The sequence below is a fragment of the Mesocricetus auratus genome, unplaced genomic scaffold (assembly GCF_017639785.1).
Source record: "Mesocricetus auratus isolate SY011 unplaced genomic scaffold, BCM_Maur_2.0 Super-Scaffold_100015, whole genome shotgun sequence".
NCBI lineage: Eukaryota > Metazoa > Chordata > Mammalia > Rodentia > Cricetidae > Mesocricetus > Mesocricetus auratus.
The window spans coordinates 63,359,262-63,374,028 of NW_024429198.1; the positions used below are offsets into that span (position 1 = coordinate 63,359,262).

Below are 14,767 nucleotides of genomic sequence, written 5' to 3' on the forward strand. Positions count from 1 at the left end.
AGCCTGCCTCTGGCCCCTCTGGGAGAGGAAGGGCTTTAGTGGGACTTAGCAGTGATGTTGGTCCCCTAGCTCCCTGCTTCACTGAGATAATTGGCTGTTAGTTTCTAACTCAGCCCTTCCAGGTCTTCCAGGAAATTGCCAACGACTAATTAATCTGGCCACAGTGTTTAGCAGCTCAGCTCTGAAGCCCTCCATTGAATTCTGAAGGAGCCCTTGGGGGCCAAATGGGCTTCAGTTCCCAGACTTTCTTTAAGTCCTGGCCAGGAGACATGTGTGGGAATTGGTCCTGTGAAGCACGAGCTGACACGGGATTATACTTTCCCAGCACACTCCCATCCCAAGAATCTTCAATCCAGGTCATTCTACTGAAGAGAATGCTTTAACCCCGTGGTCCTTTTCCTTCCTTCCTTCCTTCCTTCCTTCCTTCCTTCCTTCCTTCCTTCCTTCCTTCCTTCCTCAAGACAGAGTTTTCTCTGTCCTGGAACTCACTCTGAAGACCAGGTTTGTCTTGAACCCACAGAGATCCACGTGCCTCTGCCTCCTGAGTGCTGGGATTAAAGGCACCACCACCGCCAGACCTACCCCATGGTTCTTCAACTCTAAGAATGAATGAGTATCACCTCCAGGGCTGGCTACAGATTGCTGGGTCCCACCTCCAGATTTTGCCAACAAGGTCTCAAGTAGAATCAGTGCTTGCTGTAGACCAATGCCACTTGAACAACAGCCCAGGGTCTTTTGTTTTTGTTTATGTTTTGTTTTATCTTTTTCTTTCTGTAGCCAAGTTCTTCTCTGCCCTCCCATACTACAAAATTACGTTCTGTCCGTCTCCTTGGACATATACTTACCTCATTGATCAATTACTGCTTAGTCTGCTTATCACTCCAGAAGTTTTGCTCCTGGAATCTAGAGACATTCCTGATACAGATAATTTTCTACCCCTGTCCTCTTATCTAGACTATAATCTTACGTATAATCCCCAGGCCCAAAGCAATAGACTAGAAATAATAAAACAGAGAACAAAGGCAGTTTTCCTTCCTACCCTCGAAGGACTTTGCAGGCTTTTAATACAGAATGAAGTTACAGGTGCGTGGAGGGATGGTACATTTCTCTCTAGAATTTTAACAGTTTTTTTTTTAGAGAGCTAAGTCTTTCCCTGGAGGAAGCTAAGAATTGGTGCCAAGACTAATTAAAGAATGAAGGTGAGTTTCCTCTGCCAGATAGATTCCATTTCCGTGTGGCCTCGACTGCTGCTGTAATTCCAGATGGAGCGTCGTGCAAAGTTCTGTGTCTGACTGTCATCTTCCCCCACCCCTTGGCGCCCTCCCCTCCCCCCGCAAAGGAGCTGTCGGGGCGAGGTTGTTTCACTAGGAAAGGGCCTGGGCAAACCCACAGGCTCTCACCCATAATGACTTTTCACACGTTGGACCACTTCACAGGGCGATGATGGTAGGAAGGGCCCTGGGAAATCCTGGAGCACTTAAGAGAAGATACAATCACAAGCCAGTCTTGGAGATGCTTGCCTGGGGACCCCAGATAGATGCTGAAGGATGGAAGCAGAAAGGAACGTGACCCACTTTGTCTGCTGCCAAGTCGCAAAAGCTATACTTACTTTGTCCTCTGAAACTGAAATAAGATTACATCATTTTTCCTTTTCCTGCCTTCAGCCCCTTCCCAAATCCATGGCCCCTGACCTCTTTCTCTTAAATTATTGTGAATATGAATGTATATAACGTGTGTGCATGCATGCACGTGTGTGTATGTGTGTGTGTGCGCGTATGCGCGTGTGTGTGTGTGTGTGTGTGTGTGTGTGTGTGTGTGCATGCGCTCCTAAATACATAAATGCATTCTGCTTAGCCCATATAATGTTGTTTCTGTGGTTTCAGGGCTGAGCACTTGATATTAGATAAACCAGCTGGGGAGCTGCTCTTGGTGACAACTGTGCTCTGCCACTCAGCTTTCTTCAGTTGCCTGAAACTCTCTGTCTAGGGCTGGGGCCCCATGAGACTTCCCCTTCCCAGGTCAGCATGTCTGCTGGCGTTGCCCTTGCTCAGGTTCTGCTGTGGCAGCCATGTTGATGAGATTTCACGTTATTGCCAGGTGGCTTTAAGGCCGCAAGACGACCCCACGGCAGATGCCAGAGAGAGAGTTTTTAAATATAGATTAGACATGGGAGGGAATGCTTCCAACACAAAATTACAGCGTTACGGATAGTTATGACAGCCCCGGTAAAGGCTGTTTTAAGAGCGGCGTGATGGGGAACCCTTAAGCCCCATCACTGAGAAATCCCAGGAAGTTCTGTGAGGTCACGATTTGATGCCAACATGGAAAGGGATTGTATGTGAAGATGCATGACGTCTTCCTAGAAAATTACCTCTTGGCATCATAAACAAGGTCTGGGAGGATCATGACCCTTCTGAAGCCTCGGGGGAATCATTTCTCATCACTGCCTCCGTCTTCTGGTGGCTCCTGGTTTGGGTGGCTTCTGACTCCACTGATGGGAGACGCCATTCTGAAATCTGTCTCTTATTGGTTGTTGAATAAAGCACTGTTGGCCAACAGGGAAGTAAGATAGGTGGGACTAGGAGTCCAGGAGGACTCTGGGAAGGAGAAACACAGGGAGTCACGATGTAGCCGCCATAGGGGTAAGAAGTCCGGACCCTTTTCTTGGGTAAGAGAAATACTTAGATTAACAATTATGGAGTAAATACTTAAGTCAGAGATAGCCAGTAAGAAACAAGCAAGGCCAACAGCTTCATAATTAATACAGTGTCTTGTGTGTTTATTTGAGGTCTGCAACTGTGGAAGAGCCCAAGAGGCTGGCGGGGGAAAAACCAAAGCGGCTGGCAAGGAAAAGGCTTTACCCAACACTCCATCAGTGCCTTCTTTGTCTTCACAGGGACTTTTCTTCTTCAGGTGTCTCTGGGGTGTCAACTGAAGCAATTCTTGCTAAATGTAGGGTCCATCCTGAACCGAAGGTAAATCCTTACCCTGTAAAGATTTGGAGATAAGTTTTCAAATGAGGTCCCAGTCGGAAGGTCTCAGCAGATGCGCGTTAGGAAGGAAGACAGTTCAATCCACTCCAAAGCGGTAAGACAAGAGAAAAGGCTGCCAAGGGGTGTGTGGACTGGGAGAGAAATCGTAGGAATTACATAGACCAAATCTGCCACGTACAGACTCCCGCCTCCACCATCCTGAGGACTTAGTGAGGGAAGGAGCATGGCTCCCGAGCCTCGGGCACTCCCCAAGATTCCAAGTCAGTGCCGCTGGCCCACAATCCTGCCCCTTTGCAGCTGACTGCACTCTCTCCTTTCCTTAGCCAGGTGCTCAACGTTGGACCTGTACCAGAGAGACCAAGATAAAATCCTTTACCAGAGAGACCAAGATAAAATCCTATACCAGAGAGACCTATACCAGAAAGAGTAAGATAAAATCCTATACCAGAGAGACCAAGATAAAATCCTATACCAGAGAGACCAAAATAAAATCCTATACCAGAGAGACCAAGATAAAATCCTATACCAGAGAGACCAAGATAAAATCCTATACCAGAGAGACCAAGATAAAATCCTATACCAGAGACCAAGATAAAATCCTATACCAGAGACACCTATACCAGAGAGACCAAGATAAAATCCCGAGGAGGAGTGCAAAGTGCGGCCCTTCCCAACTTTGGAGTCAACTTCCGTCAGTGTCTATTAGTTCCCCAAGCCTTTGGCTTCATTTCGCCAAAGTCTCCTTGCTTGTTACCACTTCCTTGAAGAAATCCAGGCTTTGAGACAGAAGGGAGGCTAGGAATAGAGGAAGAGAGGGTAGGAAGTTCAGACCTCTTCAGAAACAGTTAGAACCAGAAGCATATTTTGGGGTCTGGGACTTTCAGTAGCTGCACAGATAAAATCTTGGGGTTGGGCCCCAAATCTAAACATGAAGTTTACTTATGTTTTATATATGTCTGCACACACACAGCCTGATGGCAACTTTATACGATGTTTGAATGTTTCTCTGTTATTGTTTCTTAGTGTGTGTATTTTAAGAATTTCATATATGTAAATTCTGTATTTATATCATTTCCACCCCTCCCTCTCCACTCCAACTCTTCCTGTGTGCCCTCTTTCAAATTCATGATTCTGTCTCTGTCTCTGTCTCTGTCTCTGTCTCTCTCTCTCTCTCTCTCTCTCTCTCTCGTGTGTGTGTGTGTGTGTGTGCTCCTACCATGATTCCATTTACTGTTTCTTGCATGTACACATGTTTAGGACTGACCATTTAAGACTGGATAACCCGAGGGCTTTTCCCTGGAGGAAAGTATTCCCCCTCTCTCAGGAGCCCTGGATTGCCTACAGCTGTTGATCTGTGGGCGGGTCTTTGTAGATTTCTCCCCCATCCAGGTAGATGCGTCAACTGTGGTCCTGCAGGTTTTGTTTCCCAACCACGCTGTTGAGCTCTCACGGGTGCAGCCTGTCTATCGTGACTTGAAGATGCCGTCTTGAAGCAGGTCGATCCTCTCTGGTTCTCAAAATGTTTCAGGTCCCTCTCTCCCAACTTTCCCTGAGCCTTAGGTGTAGGGATTGCGTTGTCGATGTACCAGCTGGGGCTGAGCACCCTATGGCCCCTTGCTCTCTGCATTCTGACCAGCAGTGGCTCTCTGTAACAGTCCCCATCTGTTGCCAAAGACGCTTCTTTCACGAGGGGTGAGGGCTGCACTTCACCTGCGAGCTTAAGGATGATTACTCTAGGATAAAGTTAAATATTATACTGGTATAGGAAAAGTGGCAGCAGCAGCAGCAGCTTCTCCCCTAGGATCTATAATGTCCCCATCCACGGATGGTTTACTCCATCCGCTCAGGCTACTGTACTGGGCACGGATTCCCCCGTGCTGAGCAGGCTTGAAGGCTGGTTAGACAGCTGTTGGTTACTCCAAGACGTCAGTGCCACTCCTACGCCGCTGGAGGTATTCTGTTCAGCCAATCACTGCCGTGGGCCACAGGCTTCGTAGCCAGGTGAGACTAGAGCTCGCTTTTCTCCCTTGGCAGTTTGTATAACATGTTCTGATACTACGAGTGCCAGCTCTCGGGGAGGGGGTGGTGCCTAGATCAGCTCCTGCTTGATTCTTCCTAGTCCTGCGTGTTAGCTCCTGCCACGCAGTGGCCGGTCTCTGGGGCGGAAGCAGCTTCGCCAACACCTGCCGCCAGGTGCCTTTCTACCGTCAGCTATGCGACGTGCGCGTCCCTTAGAGGGGCCCGCCAAGCACAGCTCACTCCTTGCTTCTGTTGCTCCTCCTCTTCTTGTCTCTTGCCTGTTCTGTCTGTCCATCTGTCTGTATGCCCGTCCTGTCTCTTTCGTGCCCCCACTCTCCCCCTCCCTCGATGTTCCTTTTGCACTAACTCTGTTGCACAAGGCATGCTTGCTTAGTGACAAGTGACAGACCTTGGCAGGCCGTTTCACCTTTTTTTTTTCTTTTTAAATCCCTTCATTGGCCTAAAGTGCATGGATTATGTATTCAGCAACAGGGTTTTACCTTCGAGTAGCAGCAATGGAGGGCAGTGGCTATAGCGTAAGTTGTCTTGGAAGCTTCTTAAGGCCCTGTGGTGTGGTTTGGATGAGGGTGGCCCACATAGGCTCATATATATATATATATATATATATATATATATATATATATCATAGGCATATATAATACATATCATAGGCATATATATTATAGGCATATATAATATATATCATAGGCATATATATATATCATAGGCATATATGTATATATATATATATATACACATATACATATGATGGGGAAAGTCCTGTGTACTTTCCATCTTTTTGTGGCTTTTTTATTACTCTATTTCTTTTACTTTTATTTTTTATTTTTTCTCTGAGACAGGGTTCTCTGCAGAAATCCGCCTGCCTCTGCTTCTGCGTCTGGAGTGCTAGGGTTAAAGGCGTGCGCCACCAATGCCCAGCTTCTCTATCTCTTTTACCATGATCCTGTTTATTTTTCTCTCTCCAGCCTACGTATATTTTTAAACACACTGTAAACCTTTTAGAGGCTTTGCTTCCTCTGAATCTGACTTTGCTGGAAATCTTTGTTTTTCTGGCCACCTGTCTGTTATCTGCTAAACAGCATTGCTGAAGTTAAAGCGGAAACAGCCGCTGGCTTCCCAACATGGCAGGCAGGTGGGTGTAAGTTTGCCGCCAGCATTGGGAGCTGTGCTCACTGCCTTAGCCTATGCCGGCTTGGAGATGTGGTCACTGCCGCTGCCAGCTGCTTGTGCACACCATTCATTGTCGGCAGGACCTCTTTGTTTTGTTTTTGTTTTTGTCGCTTATACTGAGTCAGGAAGACTCCCTTAAGGGAGCCACGTGACTCAGATCGTCTCCAGCAAAACAGAGCCCACCTGAGAAAAATGCTGCTACCAAGAAGCCGTGCTTCTCTCTGTTCTTTTGTTCCTAAAATCCCCTTTAAGCTTTTGTCATTCTACATGGAAATTCACGATCTCACTCCTAACACCACATGTAACATGTAGTCTCCCCACCAGCCGCCTGGGTCCCACAGCTGTCTCAGCCCCCAAATAGCATACGAGACACTATACTAATTATGAAGCTGTTGGCCGTTGCTTGGTTTCTTATCAGGTAGCTCTGACTTAATTATTAACCCATAACTGCTAATCTGAGTATTTCTACGTGGTCTTCTCTTACCTGAGAAAGGATGCAGACCTCTTCCTCCTCTGGCGTCCTCCATCGAGACTGTGCCTCTGTTTCCCAGAATCCTCCTCGACTCCTAGCCCCACCTATCTTGCTTCCCTATTGGCCAACAGCACTTTATTTAATAAACCAATAAGACAACATATATACAGAAGGACTTCCCCCATCATTCATATACATATGTAGAGAGAGAGAGAGAGATGCTTAATTACCAGGGAGTAGAACTGTTTGAGAAGGATTAGGAGGTGTGGCCTTGATAGAGCAGGTGTGCCTTGTTGAAGGAAGCATGTCCATGGGGTGGGCTCTGAGGTTTTAATGTCTTTCTCTTTCTGCCTACTGCCTGCAGATAGGGATACACAAACCTCTCAGCTACTGTTCCAGTGCCGTAATTGTCTGCTTCCCTCGATGGTTACGGCCTGCACTCTAAGACTGCAAGCAAGCCCCTAGTTAAATACTTTATAAGGGTTGCCTTGGTCATGGTGTCTCTTAACAGCAATATGACAGTAACTAAGATCCCCTCCCACCCACAACAACTTGATGGAAGGGTTACTATGCCTGGCACTAACTGTTTTTTTGTTTTTGTTTTTTTGTTAGATAGTCTATGTCTCTTGGGAGGAGCATTATCAGCCCATGGGGAAGAATTCCACTAAAAAATATATTAGGTAGGCAATGGTGGTGGTGTGCACCTTTAATCCCAGCACTCAGGATGAAGAAGCAGGTGGAGTTCGAGGCCAGCCTGGTCTACGGAGTGACTTCAAAGACGGCCAGAGCTACTCTGAGAAATCTTGTCTTGAAAAAGCAAATATTTCAAATGTCCTTAGTGTTATTTATTTCTCTTCTCTCCCTCCCCCTCTGCATCACCCTCCCTCCCCAATTTAAGTCCTTCCTTGTTTTTTTTTTCTTCTTTCCCATTTCTGCCTGTGTCCTGCCGGCTCCCTCTTTACAGCTCCCCCACCTCCTCACCCATCACCCCCCCACTCCCACCATGACCCCTTCCTACCTTGCTGGCTTCTGAAGTTACTTCAGGTCATAGACTCGCATTTAAAGGTTTGGAGCCAAGATCCACAAATCAAAGACTCGTAGGCCTCTGACTCAGCACATGTCTGACCTTGCCAGGCCTGCCCTAGTCACTGGGAGGTCAGATACCCTCCTTGTGACAAGGAACCAATCAGAAGTTAGCTGGCGGGACTCTGGATGTGCTTTATGGACAAGTGGCAACCGCCCTGGGAGAGCCTGTGGGCTGTAATAGCCAGTTGACCAATCAGCATAGGACAGGTCGTCTGAGCCCAGAATGCACCAATCCTGAGACGTGCAGACCTCTAGACACGCCCCTTACGCTGCCCAGTAAGTTACCCACCTCTCAGTTTCTCCGGGTCCTTCTCCAGCCATCCGTGGAGGGCCGGGTGGTAAAGCAGTTAGCTCGTTAAACAACAATAAAAGACTGTTTGCTTTTGCATCGGAACACGTCTCTTGGTGATTTGGGGGGATTTCGGAATCTGGCCACAACAGCGTCGAGTTCCCTTAATCGATTCTCCACTTGCTGCGGTATGTCTCGAGTTTTCACATTGGCACCTGGTGCCTTCCAGACCTGTAAAAGTGAAGCTGTTGTGGATGATCTTGGAGTGTGGGACCCTTCAAGCGTCATCGTGGAAGCTATCTGCAAGAGGGAAAACTTGCTTCAGCCAGGCTTAGTGAGCCAGGCCGATTGAATGTCTGGAGCCTGGTGCCAGGCGCTTTACTGTAGGCATAGTTAAAAAAAGTTTCCTGGTGTAACACAATTCCCAGTGCACAAGGAGGCATAATTACATTGAAAAAAATGAACTCCCTACGTGTCATTTCTTCCAAGAAGATGGTTTTTTTTTGTTTTTTGTTTTGTTTTGTTTTTCAAGAAGATGGGTTTTAAAGATAGGCTACATGTATTAGCTTAAGGGAAGGGTCTGGCCTGGTCTTAGTTACAGATAGCATAGAGGTGCCACCTCTGGTCCCAGTTGTGGGAGCTTGGGGGAGCCCCAGGATACACAGACAATGTAAGGGTCATTTGGACTATCCAGTATCTCCAGTCCTGGTTGTAGGAGTTTGTATGGCCTTACCCTTCAGGTAATACAGCTCGCAGGGCTATTAATCACCTCCAGTTGTCAGCCTTCTGGGTGGAAAAACAGGTTTTCATCTTTTACTTTGGAAAGACAACCCTGTGTGCTGAGCATTCCTGGTTTCCCTGGTAACTTGTGGGTACAAGGACCTTTGTGCTCCCAAGGCATCTTGCAGGGCCGGTGTGAAGCTATTCAACACTGGGTCTGATGCAAGATAGACATTTGGTTTAGTTTTAGGTTTGGGCAGGTGTCCTGGTCAACTTGAATTATCAGCTTGGTACATCTGGAGCCCTCTGACGGAAGACACTCGACTGAGGAGTTCCCCTGGTCAGACTGTGCTGCGGACTTGTCTCTAAGACACTTTCTCCGATGATAATTGTCATAGAAGGGCCTGGCCCACTGTGGGCTGCACCATTGTATGGGGAGGTAGCCCTGGGATATATAAGGAAATTAGCCAGGCCAGAGCCATGGAGAGAGCCAGCAAGCAGCATTCCTCCGTGGTCTCTGCTTTAGGCTCCTGCTTGGCTTCCTGCCTTGACTTCCCTGCCTTGACTGTGACCTGGAAACAAAGCCAAAGGCATCCCTTTGTCCCAGAGGTGGCTTTTGGCTGTGGCGTTTGTCACGGCAACAGAAAGAAGAAAGTGCAGTGGCCTTTTGGTTTCTGTCTTATTTTATTTTATTTTATTGCCTCAGAAAAGGACAGCCTATGTTGTTTGCAGTGTGGTTTATTGTTTTTTTAGTTCAACAGTATACTGTGCTGTTCTCGGTTCTTTTTTTCTAAACTGAGAAGATGCCCAGAAGCAAATGACTAGTCATATACACATCAAACAATGTCCACACTGTGCACAACACACTCCGATCCCACATCAGCATGCAAGTCAGATGCACCACAGATTTTTCCAGGCAGACTCCAGGCTTTCTGTACCGAGAGCGGTATAGCGGTATTTGTCAGCTTCTCCCCTCAGCTTTCCCATATCGAGGGAAAGTATTTCGTTAGTATTCATTAAGCTCTGTGAGCTGCAAAGAGGAAAGACGTCACAGGAACACAAAGACGTCTTAAACAAATAGCTTCATGTGGCCTGTTGGAATCCTTACCGAAAAGATTGTGATTTTCACAAACAATTCCACACCCAGTTTTTTTCACAAATGTGTGAACTTCTCGGTGCCAGTAAAGACGGCTCCACTCCATCTTGGATCAGGGGCAGAGAGGCCAAACACTGCCCTCAGTGAGTCGTAAGACCTGCAAGTCAAGGATGTTCCATCTTGGCCTTGGCTGTCTTATTCTAAATAAAAGCAGACCTGGTCTGAGGTGTGGTTGCTCCCGACCCTCAGGGCCAGGTAACGAGAAGTTGAGTCTAAGGTGTGGTTACTGAGTCCTTGGGGAAACGAGGAAGAAAGGTCTGTTTGTTTGTCCCATAGACACGACACCATGTTCCTTCCCCTTTTTGGTTAAGGTATATAAGAGTGGTGAAAAATAAGCTCTTTGCGGCGTTCAGTATGGGCAGAATCTGCCCTCCTGATTTTATTCTGTGTCTCTGTCTTTTTTCCTTTGCTGTCTTTAGCTAACCCTTTCTGTACTCCACACTCCCCCTCTCAGGTACGAACCGTGTGCTGCCGGGCTGGCTCTGACGGCAGTTCCTCAACTTCCCACACATGGCGCCCAACGTGGGGCAATACAGATGGCAGCCACGTGAACTAATACACAGAGAACAATTTTAGATCCATGAATATGTGTCTGTTTAAATCTTTTTTTTTTAACATGTGTGGGTGTTTGCCCACATGTGTGTCTGTGCCCTGCATACATGCAGTATCCCCTGGAGGTCAGAAGAGGGCACTGGATCCCCCTGGGACTAGAGCTACAGATGGCTGTGAGTTTGCTAGGTGGGTGCTGAGAATTGAATCTGGGTCCTCTGGAAGAGCAGCCAAGCCATTTATCCAGCCCCTATCCAAGCCTTAAATATCTCAAAGACAATTAGTTGCTATAGTGCTCACAAGTTTATCCATGCCCATGCACGACGTATGGTATGCATGTAGGTGTGTGTACACACATGGTGTGCACGTGCCATGCCACATTTGCAGAGATCAGGGGACAACCGTGGGTGTCTGTTCTTGTGTTCTACTTTGTTTGAGACAGGGTCTCTTTGCTGTTCTTCCTCTGCATGCAGCAGGCTGGCTGTTTCCAGGGGATTCTCCTGTTTCCAGGAGCACCGGGCTATGGGGCTCATGATGCCGCCAGTGTGGATTCTGGGGCCTTGGACGCAGACCCTCACACTTGTGTGGCAAGCGTTTTCACCCACCAGGCCAGCTCCCCCACCTGCAAGTTCTGATGAAAGCACTTCGCGCCTGTGCTAGGTCCTCACGACGCAGTCGAGATCCATCGCCTTTCTGAATACTTATTTTACTTTTCATTATGTGGTGTCTGTGTGTGGATATCTGCATGTGAGTGCAGGTGCCCGTCTGCAGAGACCCAGGATATTGGCTCCCTTGGGACTGGAGTTACAGGGCTTGTTGGCCACTTTTCAAGGATCCTGGGAACTGACAAGTCCTCTGCCACAGAAATATGAGCTGAGCCGCTGAGCCATCTCTCAAGTCCTAGATTCATCAGATATTTTATGGGATGGCGTTTATGATCAAAGAAAAAAATGCCTTAATTAAACAAATAGTCAGCCTCGAGGAGAGAAATGAGTACAACAGGCCAGTTAGTGAACTTGCTAGCTGTTCCTTCCCTTGACGAGACTGATGGCCGTTCCAGGTGCAGCAAGAGAATAGAGCTACTTGTGTCTGGGGAATAACACAGCATCCTGCAGAGTACACAAAGGCAAAACAAAAACATGAAGGTGAAGCGATGAGTTTGAACACAATGGAAGGGAACAAAAATCAGCCTCGGTGCCAAGGTCAAGCTGCATTCATTATCTGTGTCACCCAGCCTGACCTGGCCTCAGTTTCCTCAATTGTCCATGAGCTGTACTGCGCTGGGTGATTCTGATGTCTTTTGCAGAGTTAGGAATTCCCCGCTTTCAGAAGTTATTTTTGAAACCCTTTGCTGCCTAGCACTGGGCCTGTCAAACACTCCCACTGCCAGCAACAGGCAAGGTGGATCTGTCAGTGCAAGAGGCGGGCTTCTGCCTGATCTGGTTTTGTTTGCAGTGACAACATTTCAGCACACCCTCTGTACTTTCGGCAGAGAGCAGCCAGGCAGCAAAATTGCCCTAGCATAAAGCAAACCCAGCTGCAGGGCATCTTCGGAAAGTTCCCTGTGTGTTTTCCAACGTAGCCTGCTGTGAAGATGGCAAAGCACAACTTAGCACTGTAGAGCGGGAGTCTGGTAGTCGAATATGATTCCAGGTTTCTCCAGAAAGACAAATGCAGCATGTACTCACTCATAAAGTGCATACCAGACATAAAGCCAAAGATATCCAGCCCCAGAGAAGCCTGAACCCTCTTCCAGAAGCAGATGGAAGCAGATGCAGAAATCCACAATTAACCACTGGGCCGAGCTCCTGGAGTACAATTGAAGTGAGGGGGGAGCTATAGTATTAACAAAGGAGTCAAGGCCATGATGGGGAAACCCACAGAGTCAGCTGACCCAAGATAGTGAAAGATCACTGACTCAGGTCTGACAAATGGGGAACCTGCACAAGACCAAACTACCTTAATATAGGTGACAGTGGTGTGACTGGGGCCATATATGAGGCCACTGGCAGTGGGTCCAAGATCTAACTCTAATGCACAAACTGACTTAGTGGAGCCCATTCTATATGGAGAGATGCCTTGCCCAGCCTAGACACGGAGGTGTGGGGGGTGGAGAGGTGCTTTGGTCCTCATGCCTCAACGAGATAATGGAACAGACTTAGTAGACTTCCTAGGGGAGGCCTCACCCTCTCCGTGGAACAGATGGAAGGAGGAGGGATCGGGGAGGGGGAGGAGAGGAGGGAGGGGGAACTGTAGAAAAGTAAATTAATAAAAAAGTATATATAAAAAAGAATATGATTCCAGGTTTCTCATTGCTGGCTTTGGGGTGGCAGCGAATGGTGGAAGACAAAGAAAGAGCCCGGAGAGAAGACATCGCTTGACGCCCTCCTGTCCCAGCTTTCATTATCTCCCCATGACCCAGCCCAGCAGCTCAGAGCGGGCCAGGCGGGAGGGACGGGGGCGGAACTGATCCGAGAAGCTGTGGGTACAGCCGGCGTGAAGAAGCAACGGGCAGAGGCGCTGTTGGAGAAGGGGAAACGCGTGCACCAGTCGGGGAGGAGGAGGTGGCTGAGATGTGTGGACAGTGGCAACTGACCCTTGACAAAAGAAAAGCAAGAAGTAACACGGGGAAAATGGCAAGAGGCCAGGGAAAGCCTTGAAGGACTTCACGGTGCCACTCGGATCAGGGCAGAGGGACACAGATTAGAGTGGCTGCTATCTAGGGATTGTGCTCAGCTGCAGAGAGGGACAACAATGTCACACCGAGGGACAACTTACAATCAACAGCTGGCCCACATCGGAGGGCTGGGGAGCATAAAGGCTTCAGAGGGTAAACCCCAAGTGCATTTCTGTGTCCCCCTGAGAGTGCTCCCCAGTGCATTTCTGTGTCCCCCTGAGAGTGCTCCCCAGTGCATTTCTGTCCCCCTGAGAGTGCTCCCCAGTGCATTTCTGTCCCCCTGAGAGTGCTCCCCAGTGCATTTCTGTGTCCCCCTGAGAGTGCTCCCCAGTGCATTTCTGTCCCCCCCGAGAGTGCTCCCAGTGCATTTCTGTCCCTCTGAGAGTGCTCCCCAGTGCATTTCTGTCCCCCCTGAGAGTGCTCCCCAGTGCATTTCTGTCCCTCTGAGAGTGCTCCCCAGTGCATTTCTGTGTCCCCTGAGAGTGCTCCCCAGTGCATTTCTGTCCCCCCCCCGAGAGTGCTCCCAGTGCACTTCTGCATGCTTATCTGCATCTCCAAGTGTGGTTCTCCGAGAGCCCAGAGCGTTGGTGCTCCCGGATACCCACGGTAAGACGAGGAAAAGGTCTGAAACAGGGTAACACTTAGAGGATCTACAGCTGCGAAGATCTCTCTGCTGCAGGCATAGGGACGGCACGCTGAAGGAGACAAACAGAGGAACCGGTGCCCCAGAAACAGAAGCGTGCTCCTGAAAGGGAAACGCAGAGCAGCTTAGACACATGGGTGACTGGATCGTTCTGAAACGTTCAGCGAGGAATAACGGAAAGAAATGGGGTGTGTTAGCTAGGGTGCCAACACATACCCTGCCTCTCTCCCCATTCTCCTCCTCACTCCCTGGCCTTCCCTCTGTATCCTTCCCTGCTGACATTACGGTTGCAAGGACCAAACCATGCAGACCGGACGCGCCTAAGGTCTTTCCGTGTGACGCTCGCCCGCAGCCGGAGCTTTCCAAGCGGGTACAAATTTCATCTGCGCCTCTTGGGTGGAGCTCGCATAGGACCACACGGGAACCACGTTCACGCTGGCTGTCCCCGAGGGATGGCTGATTTAGGGATTGGCACAACTGTCAGCCCCAGTGGGGACACACTCGGCCCTCCCTGTTTGTCACATCGTACGGCTTATTCTGCGCGTCCTCAGCGTGCCCTGCAGCCCGCTGCTCTCTGCAGTTAGCACGCCCTAAGAATTCTACCTCTGTCCTGCACGCTTCTAATTTATTCAGAATTCTGTTGACACGCCGTACTGTGTTCTGCCAGCGCCTCATTTACTTACTGTGGATGCGCCACACCTCTCGTGAGCTGCCGGCCGGGCGGCATCCTGTTTACCTGCAGGGTCCTCTGTAGGAAAACCGAGTGCGCTCTCACAGACTTCAGAAGACATAAGTTGCAAATAGAGACCGCCCTGGTCAAGGAGATTAAAAAGTGACCTCCGCAAGGAGTGATGAGCAAAGGGTTCAAGACCAGGCTGGGGAATCCCACAGCTGACCTGAGCAAGGGGAGCTCATGGACCCCAGTCTGACAGCTGGGTAACCAGGCTCCCTGAACGTGGGTATCAGCTAGGA

General features: G+C 48.8%; 2 long non-coding RNA genes across 2 annotated transcripts; both read right to left on the bottom strand.

Moving 5' to 3' along the window:
• Positions 1–1,022: 1,022 nt before the first annotated feature.
• Positions 1,023–2,589, bottom strand: LOC110343717. Its single transcript, XR_002386032.1, has 2 exons — positions 2,372–2,589; positions 1,023–1,540 (listed from the first exon to the last, which is right to left on the bottom strand). It is a non-coding gene; the product is annotated as an uncharacterized LOC110343717 (long non-coding RNA).
• Positions 2,590–2,751: 162 nt separating this feature from the next.
• LOC110343713 lies at positions 2,752–7,800 on the bottom strand. Its single transcript, XR_002386028.2, has 2 exons — positions 7,694–7,800; positions 2,752–2,988 (listed from the first exon to the last, which is right to left on the bottom strand). It is a non-coding gene; the product is annotated as an uncharacterized LOC110343713 (long non-coding RNA).
• Between the last annotated feature and the right edge of the window lie 6,967 nt (positions 7,801–14,767).